The sequence below is a fragment of the Homalodisca vitripennis genome, chromosome 4 (assembly GCF_021130785.1).
Source record: "Homalodisca vitripennis isolate AUS2020 chromosome 4, UT_GWSS_2.1, whole genome shotgun sequence".
Taxonomy (NCBI): Eukaryota; Metazoa; Arthropoda; class Insecta; order Hemiptera; family Cicadellidae; genus Homalodisca; species Homalodisca vitripennis.
The window spans coordinates 152,460,165-152,472,459 of record NC_060210.1 but is presented as its reverse complement, the minus strand read 5'-3'; the positions used below and the strand labels follow the sequence as shown (position 1 = coordinate 152,472,459).

Below are 12,295 nucleotides of genomic sequence, written 5' to 3'. Positions count from 1 at the left end.
TCAGGTCTACCCTCGGTTCGTACTCAGGATGGTGTAAAGACCCTGCTAGGATGTTCGGTTCATGATGCGGTTCCACAATCTCCATTGCAGCGCTGTGGGTTACCGTGGTTGACGGTACTGTTGTCCCAAATGTAGTCGAACTGCTGCTAGAAGATATCGATCGAGAACTTGCTTAGAGGTAGTACAGTTTGTTTAGAACAATAACTACGTTCACAAGCTCCTCTCGGCCAGTCAGGCTATTAGTGACCTTAGGACCTTGTGATCAATGACGACGACATACGCCCCTATTTACGGACTCAAAGAAAGAGAAGTCTATAATTTCATAAAGCCCCTCTCGACACGTCAGTGATAAAAAATTAGATTCGCCATGGGTACTTCGATTGATTTTCATGTCCACTTATCAAGGTGTTCCGTAATATATGGTGAATTTACTTGAGAATCTTTTTCCATAAGCTGTGAACTTTCTAAAATATTTCATCTGTAGGTAGTGTTACTTTTCTGATCGAAGGACCACAAATAGGTTAGCAAGGTTATCATACCATACAGAGTATGGCAGGTGTATTTACTGCAAATTGGAATTCTCCAAGTTGCGAGTCCCAGCTTCTGTGGTTCTTCTTTAAAAACTGCGATATCAAGGCCTTAATGTCACTTTTCACTCTTTGGACGGATTAGATTGCAGAATTTTAGTGGAAAAGACATTTTTTATACTTCCTTATTAAATTTATTTAAAAAGCGCTTTCGCCTTTTAAATAAATTTAAACATTCGACACAGGACCACTATGTGTTTTGTACAAGAAACTTAAAACAAAACAAAAATTATGCACACAACATATTTGGATCAATAACCAATGCCGTAAGTTAAATATATTTCGTAATTATTTTCAAATCAGAATTAACTCTGAATCTCGTACCTCAAAACCTGCCTTATATAAGGCTAAGAAAGTATGGCTAACAGAAGAGATCAAACTGTGGTATCAATTAAGAGTAATGTTAGTACATAATCATAAAATTATTCATGAACCACTCATTTTGAGATTACATCCCATTGAATTAGATATATTTCAAGCAGAAACTTTTGATATTGTCAGTGATACGATTCATAATGTTTTTACTAAAGAAGTATCAAAGATTGTAAGGCTTTGTAATTTCAATAAAATAATATGTCCTTTTTCTGATTCCGAATTACCTTCCTCCGATAATAACCAGGACAAATAATAATCAGTTTGTTCTTAATATTTCTAACAAATCGATTTTGAAATTGAAGTATTAAACCCAAAATTTGGTTACGGTATGTTGATGATGTGTTTTGTGTATGGGAAAATAAAATTAACATCCAAGACGAATTTTTAAAACACATCAATTCAATTAGACCATCGATAAAATTTACTATTGAAAATGAGGGTAACAGTGAAATTCCATTTCTTGATATTTTGATAACAAAAACAAAACAAAAACACAATTAAAACAACATTATTTTACAAGAAAACTTTCAGTGGACAGTACCTTAATTATAATTCAAATCATCCTCAACATGTGAAAATTGGATTAGTACAAAGTTTGTTCGAGAAGATTAATAATTTGGTAACTGATAACAAAGATAAAATTTTAAAGGAAAATTATACTACAGAACTTTTGATTAAAAACAACTACCCTCCGTCAATTATTGAACGAGCTAAGGCTAAAAACAAAAGTTGCAAGCAAATTACCAAAAAAGACAATCCTAATTATCTCACTACCGTAACTATTCCTTATGGAAAAGGAACATCAGAAAATATTCGTAGGATAAATTATAAATTTAACGTCCGCTCTGTTTTTAAGTCCCAAAATAATATAAGAAGCTACTTAACAAAATAAAAACCGAAAAAAACAACAAGAAACCAAGAATGTGAAATATAAAATTGACTGTGGTTGCAACAAGACGTATATTGGTCAAACATCAAGACCTGTGGAAATTAGGGTAAAAAACATATATATAATTATAAAAAAGAAAACATTGAAAAACCTAAATTAGTTGAACATGCCGTAAAGGAAAATCATCATATAAATTTTGAATCGTCTAGTTTAGTGTTTAAAGAATCTTCCTGGACTAAAAGAAATAAAATTGAGAGTGCGTATTTGACAGTTTTAAAAGATAATTGTATTTCCCAACCTTCCGTAAATTTCAGTGATATTTTTATACTATTAGTGAAAAAAGAAATCTATTCCAAAATTATGAATTGCAAACCATATTTTTCTACATAATTCTTTTATAATTATTAGTTTTTGGTATTTACAGTTAGTTTTAAATTTTTTTCTTTTTTATCATATGTTTATTCTATTTTACACATATGGGTTTTCTTTAAAGAATATCAAACTGATGATGCCTTAACCGGCGAAAGCGATTTTTAAATAAATTGAATGTGGAAGTATAAAAAATGTCTTTTCCATTAAAAGCTACTCACTTCCACCAAGAATACAAAGTAGATTGCAGAATGTAAGGTGCCGTATTGCTATAGGCTATGCCATTTGAGGGCCACTTGATAAGTTACAAAAAGCGGTAAAAAGATATATAATACAACATTATGGTCGGAACTTTAGAGCTGCCCTGACCAGTGCCAAACACTCCTTCTCGGAGGTAGAGAAATTTCTTTCCTGGTACTTGGTCGAAAAGTAATCGACTTAACGTAAGCAATAGATACCTCCACACCAGGCTGGAATTTAGTCATGAAGCTCCTAGACCTTCGTTAGAGGCGTCCACTTGAGAACACATTTCTTGGAAATAATCCAGAAACGATAACCAAAGAATAAAAACAAGTTTCAGCTCGTGACATGCAGCCTAATATTTCTGGTCGCACCACTACTTCATTTCTTCCTTGAGGAATTTAGTTAGCGTTCGTGTCAGCGTCACTAAACTCTCCACGAATCTCCTGTGCCAATTCCCCAGACCCGGAAAACTGCAAAGCGTTCTGCAGGCATCAATGACCTTACGCATATCAATACAAAACCAAAATGTCCATGACGATTTTCTTACCATAGCAATGGGAGAGCACCAGGATGAAGTGGAAGCCTCCACGATTTCGTTCCTCAAAATGCTCCTTCCACTTCGTTACCCAGTGTCTGCACTGTTAATGTCCAAGAATAATGGCATTGCTTTATGGGCACTACTCTTTCCTCTAGCTGGATCACATGCTGCAACACTTGATACTTATCTACAACTTGATAGACTAGTCGAAGTTCCCTTTCTAAAATCTGGCTCAGCGTGGACACTACTGCCGCTGATACCGGAGTGACAATTCAGGGGTTTCACCACTGATCCTCTTCTTATAGGACTATACATATTCCTTTGGGTTATCTAAAACCCCTTGAGACGGTCCAAAGAGTTTACTATTACCATTATTACCCATTGTTACCAATGTCATCAGAGTTAGCACAACCATTAAACCCACTCTTAAACTCTGCATCAGTAACCACACACTCTAAGAATCTCAGACAAAATCTCCATCGGATTCTAACTCCTAATTATATCCACTCCAAATGTGTAATCTAATATTAAAGAGGGGATATGCAAGGTTTCCCAAGTCCTAAGCCTCCTCTAATGTTTGGAATATCTCCATAATCCTCTCAGTTCGTCCATCCGCGATCCAAAGTGTATTACACACGGCTTCAGAATAACATTCAGCGTTTTGGAGGTGGTCGGCTACTTCGCCGCTTATAACCTTCATCTCAGAACCTGTACCCAAAAGCGCGGAAACAATTTCGTCCACATGACCCTTCCCTAACAAAAGATCTGATATCTTGCCATGGTACTCCACCTATTCCTCCCTCGTGAGAATTTATATCTCGGAGGCACCTTTGCCAATCCTCGTAGGTTGTGCGTATTTTGGAAACTCTAGGCAGAGATCAGCTCTTACTCTACGACCCATCCTTTCCACACCTTACTGAACTTGCCTAAAGCTAGACTGGTCGGCAGTAACACTAGGTGTATAGCAGAAGTAGCAATCTAATGACTCGCGGTATATGGTCCATTCCCCGACACCTTCACCATTGAGTTGTCTTCTTATTTCTTTCACTACTCAGAGAAGTAGACGAACGGCTCAAAGGTCCAGAACCAAAAGAAAGGGCTATTTGAAAATTATTGTAATAACTGAGATCTATAAAATATTTTATTAATTCTGTACAACGTTCATCTTCAATTATTCCATACAGGTAAATATAATATGTAATTTTACCTTTTTTAATTAAAAAAAACCCAATATAAACCCTTTTCACTCTTCAACATATAATATTTGTACAGTTTTAAATAAACTATTTCGTATTAAAATTCCTCTAAAATGTATAGTATCCTAACACATACGTTATAATTCTCCAAATATTATACATACAACATTTGTAATGTTTGATTTTACATAACTATCCAATCTATATCCAACACTATCTTCTAATTTTTATCTAACCAATTTAAAATATGTTTATCAAAACATATTTTACCACATATATCAAAACCACAATTGGAGCAGCTTTTTCAACATAAGATACAACATTTTTTAAATTAGGATATCCTTCCAAATCTAACAAACCTTTCAATAAGCCATTTTTAATCGCTCACAGAACTTTCCTCCATTTATTAAGCTACAATTTGATATTTTCACTATAAAAACAATGTTCCAGCTTTTGCAAGTACAAAAATGTTTACCTCAACTCGCATTCCTTATAAATCGATCAATGGCTTAATTTAGTAAACTTTTGTATATAATATGTCTAATGTTTGTATCTCTGATTTGCATAAAAATATCATGTTCCATTGCAGCTTCATATACAAGGTTCTTCATTTTCTTTGCAATGAGATTTCCTCTTTTTATTTTTTTACAAGCTATGACAGGACCCAGGTACTGCAAACCTAGTACTCAAACTGTAAATTTGCATTGGGATCATTTAAAGGTCCACTTATTCTCTTTAAATATTAAGTTCCGTCTGGGTTTTCAATTAATTCTTTACATTTATTCTAAATAAAATCATTATTTCTTTCTTTTAGATCAAACAATTTTTGTTTACACTTTATAAATATTAATTAATACTATCAAGTTTTGTTAAGTCATGGCTATATCAGTACTTAATTTTATAATTCGAATATTTTCTTACTGCTAGATCCTTCAAGTCTATTTTCCGTTTGTTTAAGATTAAAATACGATTATAATTAAATGTGTTGAAATTTACAAAAGCAAATATTGGTTTAACTTTTATTTCTAAAGTTATAATCTATATATATATAAAATGAATGTTTGTATGTTTGTCCTTTATGGAATCGTGAACTATTGGACCGATCATGATGAAAATTTGTACGTATATGTATTTTTCCACGGAGAAGGTTTATAAGCTATGCCCATCCCTTTCCCGATTCAGGATTCCGCCCCACTGGTTACAGAAATACCCATAAGAAATGCATTGCAGCAAACATATGTTAACGTCTTTTCAAATTTTTAATCAGCTGTTCTTTGTAAACATATATTACACTTATAGTTTTAAAGCATAGAGTAAGCTTAAGAGAAACGACAAATTTTGTTTAAACTGTTTCTGCAATCACTGTTAAACATAGACTTTACTATCCAGATAATACAATTCAAATTTGACGTAAAAATTCACCTTTAACTGCAATATTTATTTAATATAAACCATGCTCATGCTTAATCAGAAGAGCAATGCAGATATCATAATTACTATCTTACGTTGGCTACAAATATAAAGAATGTTATAAAATCAACCTTAGTTGTTTTTTTTTGACAGAAGTATGGTTCTCAAAACTCCGTGTGTACATATTCTCTCGATCGAGACAACAAAGCAAGCTCAATCGTGGCATCGGAGATATAACTAATTTAATCTAAAATTTATTATATTAAAAAAAAAATTTACTAAGTAATATAAGGACTTCGGTTCTTAAGATTTGCGTGCGAAGCCGTGGGTAACAGCTAGATAGAGGCAGGAATATGGTACATACCTTCATAATACGCCCAAGAGGCTCACGATGGAACGACTATCAATTATCTCAGCAATGTTTAGAATGTGATAGAAAAAGAATAAGTGAATATAGTGTACTGTTTTCAACGGGAAATTGAGTGCGAAGCCGCGGGCAACTTTTGCAAAAAATTATTGAAATGCGCAGCAAAGCGCGCCGGGCCCGCTAGTTATATTTAAAATATGATTTTTAATTTTTTACTAACTTTTCTATAGATGAAACCATAGATTTAAATATATCTACAAATGAAAGTTTTGTAACTTTTTAACAGTTTAGTCTTCAAATTCAGATCCACAGCCAGAATTTACCAAATATTTCATATATTTTCGTATTGATTGCTGTTTTTGTCATATAAAAATGTGTATTATATTTTTACACTTAATAGCAAAAATTTGGAGAATTTTGAGGGTAATTTTAAATTTAACCTAAAAAGATATGAACTAATGGTTCATATAATTTTTTTTATTTAAATAGCAGTGATATTTATCAATTTTTTACAACCAAATCCTTTAGGATACATTCCATCCGCAACATTTCGATATGGATCAAAGTCCTTTATTTTATCATACACAAAATTAAGGCATTCTTGTAACGACTAAAATTGCAAAACATTATATATATATATATATATATATATATATATATATATATATATATATATATATATATATATATATACAGGGTGAGTGGCTCTTGGTGTGACAAAAATTTTTGGGTTATAAAGCAATGTAAATGTGATACAATGGTGGTTATAAAAAAGTCTAACTCCAAAAATCTGAAAAAGATTATTTTATGTTTTTCCAAAAAACCCGTGTTTTTGTACGTAAATCAATTTGAAAAAGTTATCGGTTCAAACGGTAAGAAAAGAACATTAAGCTTCAGCTCGATTCAAATGGCAAAGTTGCTAAGTTTAAGAAAAACTGAAATATCATTGAACCCCATCTTTTTGCCACACCCTGTACACAAGAATGTGTCAAGTGATATTAAAAACTTTGCCATTTAATAGGCTTTAAAATGGTATGCCATATGATCATAGTTAAGTATTCGGTTACTTAATGCCGCACCCTGTATATAAGAATATAAAATATATATATATATATATATATATATATATATATATATATATATATATATATATATATATATATATATATATAGTTCTGAAACATTTCACTCTATGCCTGTACGTATGTTATGAAAAATATTTTTGTTGCATATTTTGAAGCATTTGAAGTTTGATTTCTTCGCTTGTTTGTATAAAATATTTCCCATAATAACAGCAAATCTAGGAATATTAAAAAATTTTCCAAAAACGTAATTATTTAGTATTATAACAAATGCGTTTCAAAACTGCGTGTTTCTCTGTTCCAATAATTGTAAGATATATATATATATATATATATATATATATATATATATATATATATATATATATACTGTATATATATTCCTTAGTAAATATGTTCAAATCAGATGCAGAAATTGTAATAAAGTTTTAGTCATTCAATGCTCTAAATATTTTTTAAATTCTTAAAGAATGAAATATTCCGTTATATTTAATACATTTGTACATAATTTAATTTATTTCTAAATGTGCCATGACAACTGGAAAAGCCGTATATTCGTATGAGACCTGAGGCAGGGGAAACTACCGAACTGGTAGATACAGAACGGTAGTTTACGAACATCTGCCCTCACAGGCATCGTTCACTTCATAAACAAGCTGCAAAATTTGGTAAAGAATGCCGTAATACCCGAGGTGCTCACAACTCTAATTAAACGCTTTTTGGCGTCGCAAGCATTTTATAATGTTACCAAGTTTTTGGCATTTGACTGGGAGATAGCCCAATCAAGAGATTGAATTCAGCGATGTAGCGATGAAAATAGCATGAATTGTATGTTTGAATGTGATCCTGATGGGGCGAGAATTAAAAATAATGTAACTCGAATACTTTGTTATTGACGGTTGATATATATGTGAATCATGACTCTGCACATAAATATTGATTGATTTTTTATATGGCCGTTTTCTAAACCAACCTAACTGTTTTGTTAGTGAAGTCAGTATGCATGCGGTATGCATTCGGTATGCATATTTATATGCAAACATAAGACTGCATCAATACGTTTGTGTTTTGTCATATTAAATGAGAAAAGTATGTAATAATTTGCAGAGCATTATTGTATATGGGTCAATAAATATTTTCCTAATCAGTCAATACGTTTTGTTATTTGCAATATAAAAGTTTCCTAACATTACGGTTTTGGACTGATAATCTAAACTTAAAATGTGATTAATTGTAACACTTTTAGATTTATAGTATGTATCATTCTTACTGCCAAATGCCTAATAATTATTCTCAGACTTAAATCTAATTGAAAATTATAATGTCTTAATTTCATATTATTTTTATAAATGTTTTTACTAATTTTGTTTCCGTTGAACTAAACATAATACTAAGAAATTGAATCATACCTTGGGGGAACGTAATATGAGCCCTAAAACAAAAAGAGCTCTAACTGCTCTAAACTCGCTGATTCGTAATAAATATTATTAATTATTAATATGTAACCATTATTCATAATTAAAACCTAAAAAAAACCATTCTCAGTCTATACACCTTTTATTATCGTTATTTCAAATTAATTAAATCAATCACAATTTATCTATCATTCTATTTATCTATCAATAAAAGTTGCGAAATTTATTTTTAATTTTTAAATATATTTTTTATACACTATAACTAAGATAATTGGTTTTGTTTAAATTACGGCAATGTTAATGAATGGGCTGGATAGCGCGCCCAACTGCAAATTCCTGTGCAGTATCAAGTGGAAATCCACTCCGTTGTATCAATGGTTAGCACATAATAAATTTAAAATTTAGTCAACATTTTACTATGTATTGTCCAATATACTAGTCCAATAATATTAGAAAAATAACAAATCTGATAGAATGTCACACTCTACAATTTTAATTTCAACAAAAATGTCTTTACAAAGGTTTTATGTGTTTCAAATATAATAAAATTATATCGTACTACATACTACATCAAATTTAATTGATTAACGTTACTATTCTGCAAAATAATTACGCACTATTATGCAGTTAATTTCATGATTAGCAACATTTCTGGTTTAATAGAAATAAAAATTAAACTTCTACATGTTTAAAAAAACAAACATACTTTAAAACAAAAAAGTTAAAATATCTTGAAATTTACCCTGTATATCATGTAAAATGCTTCAACTATATATTTTTAAGCAATTTAATTAAATTTAATGTTTTAAATCTTTAATAAAGTTAATTAAACACTTTAATCTAATGTTGTAGATGGAGCTTATATTGGTACTGATAACTTGCTTACATTAAAACATAAAACCAATATTTAATACTGTTATTATTTTTTTATTACTTTCGATATCAAGGCACGTCACTTCACGTTACTTCTTTAGACACGTCACAAAAGTGATAATTACTTAGTATATTTAAAAATTACAAGGGAATAAGAGGGTGTAGGATACATGAAGTAGGTAAGGGAGAGGATTTCATGTTTGTCTATTGTCTTAGCAGCGAGACACAACAGCTGGATTCCTGAAAAATGAATAAACGAGAGTATAACGTTATAATAAAACGTATTTATCAGATCTAAAATAAGATCAAGAAGGACGAATAAATTTAAAATTGAGTAACGAAACTCAAGGTCATCAAGTAATATCTTGATCTCTTAAACCGCTATGCGTCGGGCCCGCTTGACATAGAAGTGCATCAATGCGTTTTACACGTAGAATTGTAACAGGTTCGCGACAACAGTGGAGCGGTTTCGACTTACAGTTACTTTGCAGCAAAACGTTATGTTTATTTCGTTACGTTTCGTCACATGGCACATATCGGATTTGTTTAAAACCAACTTACCTAAATCTAAAGGAGTAGATATTACAATTTAGTGGTTAAAATTTTAACGGATTTAAAATATTTAGACATAAAATATGTTGTAAGACGACATTTATTTCATTTCATTAAAATTATAAATTTAATTTAAGTACACTACTTTTGAAATCTAATTTTAATACATAAATTGCGTACAATGAGTATTATATTTTAATTTGTATTTATTTTAATTATAACGTAAATGTATGTTTTATATTACAGTGCTACATAGAAGTAGCAGATTTGCCCTTAGTTGCTGTTATAGATGGAAGCAACGAAAGAAAAATTCACCGGAAACATGGTTTATATTTGAGTGCAAGTAAGTCATTCGATCCAAATGCGCCAGCCAAAAAGCAATCACACTTATTCGTTACGTGGACATGTGTCAGTTCCAATGACCCAGAAGGAGTGAGTGAAGTCTGTAAGCCCAAACAACTCACACGTAAGAATTTGTACAGTCTAATCTCTGTAGTGAAAGTACATTGTTTAACAAATTTAGTTATACATTTATGGTCATATCCAAGGATGAAACTAGTATACAATGTATTTTAACTTTAAGATTATAAGGAATATAGCGACTGATGATTCGATAATAGTATTCCAGTTGGTAAAATCATTACGTGTTGTTAAATTTACGATAAAGAGGCTGCCAGCTTACTTGTTATGATTCAAAGTGAGATTCACTTCCTCTAAGGATGATTAGTTACTATAATTATATTGAAATTGTAGTAGCGAAAACATTTAAAGCATACTTAAATTTATCGATTACCTATGGCTGGGCCACTCTCATAACGCTCTCACAACTATGTACTGCCCTTCTTGATTAATAATGTAACAATAATTTTAAAATTATAATGTTGAAATTGTAATTGTTTGAATCCCTAAAAATAGCTTACAGTCAATTAATGATGCAGAACTTTATAGAAAGCTAAACGTCTTATTTGTCTTAAAAAGCCCTAAAAGGACTAAACTCGCGACCGTCACTTGTCCCTTAGCAATACAATTGAGTAGCAGTAGCGTTAATTCAGTTTTCGCTTAACGATTATTATCGGTATATTCACAATGTATCAAATAAACGCGTAATAACACGATACTAAGCTTTAAACATTTATAAACCTATAAAGGTTTATTGAAACCAATGTTTTTATGTCCATGGATTTTATCTCACTACTGTCACAGGAATGAATTATTTAAATAATTCACCAGTAGAAAGCGCTAGTTGCTATAAGCAGTGTGATTGTTGGAATCTTAAGAGAGACACGAGGTTATTAGGACTGGATAGAGAAGATGGTTATTTAGGTGTAGCCTTCGTTATTCATAAGTCTCCGACCGCCAAAATAATCAAAAAAACATCATACGAATAACATCCAAACCCTAGGCAAAACAATCACGAATTCTCTTTGATCATTATATTGTACCAATAAAACCAATACATCCGTCCTTCTGGCTTAGATAAAAAAGTATATTTTGGCTTAGATTAAGGTATTACAGTGAGTTCGGGAGATTTCGATGCTCACCATCAGTTCTAGAACTGAAAAAAATCCTGACAGAAGAGGTAGTGAGTGACATCTTCAGGAATTTCGGTAACTAAAATTTTACATTGGCTAACAACCATTCATTCACTACCATCCCGAACTTATTTCATAATCAGTCAACGATAGACCTAACATTCTTAACCCATGAAATTTACACACACCTTGATAACCAGAAAGCCCTATTTGATGCGATGGGGAGCGACTATTTTCCAATCGTAATGTCTCTAAACTCTATTATAGATTCACCATCCACGGAAAAAAAACACCAAGAAGGATCATTTAGAAAGAAAATTGGCACAAATGTCAGAAAAAAACTCAATTGAAAAATATGTGAAAAATATTGTTCACGAGCCCTTAAACATCCAATTAGAAATGTTAGAAACAATCATGAACAATGCAGCAGATAAGTCAATACCCAAATGGAACAATTCTAGTGTAATTAACCAAAAAGGCTTTACACCAAAATCATAGTAGACTGTGGAATGTTTTCATGCAATTGCTCAACGAAGGCTTAGTTTAAAAACTTTCAAGATGGATATGAACCCTGTAAGTTGCCAAGAATATTAAGAAGGTCAGTTAAAGGCCAAAACACAATCGAAAGGAAAAAAAGAACGGACGGCACAAATTATGTGCAAACATAGGTGAGACAATATATCAAATTTACATGGAATGTTATAAGAAAACTTCGACCAAACAAAAGCAATAATGAAATATCACCCATCAAAGAAGACCACTCATTTAGCTGAGAAGTTTATGAAACATATTGTCTCTGATCACGTCTAACAAGCTGAAGATATATCCAAGTATATATATCTTAAAGGACACAAAACTACTAATGAA

At 31.5% G+C, this 12,295-nt stretch overlaps 1 protein-coding gene across 2 annotated transcripts in view; it reads left to right on the top strand.

Annotated features, from left to right (window-relative positions):
• The window catches only part of LOC124360347 (polycystic kidney disease and receptor for egg jelly-related protein-like), a 135,743-nt gene that overhangs the window by 41,401 nt on the left and 82,047 nt on the right, over positions 1-12,295 (top strand). For both annotated transcript variants that reach the window (XM_046813897.1, XM_046813898.1), the window contains exon 5: positions 10,143-10,362. The gene's annotated coding sequence lies outside the window, so the exon portion shown is untranslated. The remainder of the gene's footprint in view (positions 1-10,142; positions 10,363-12,295) is intronic.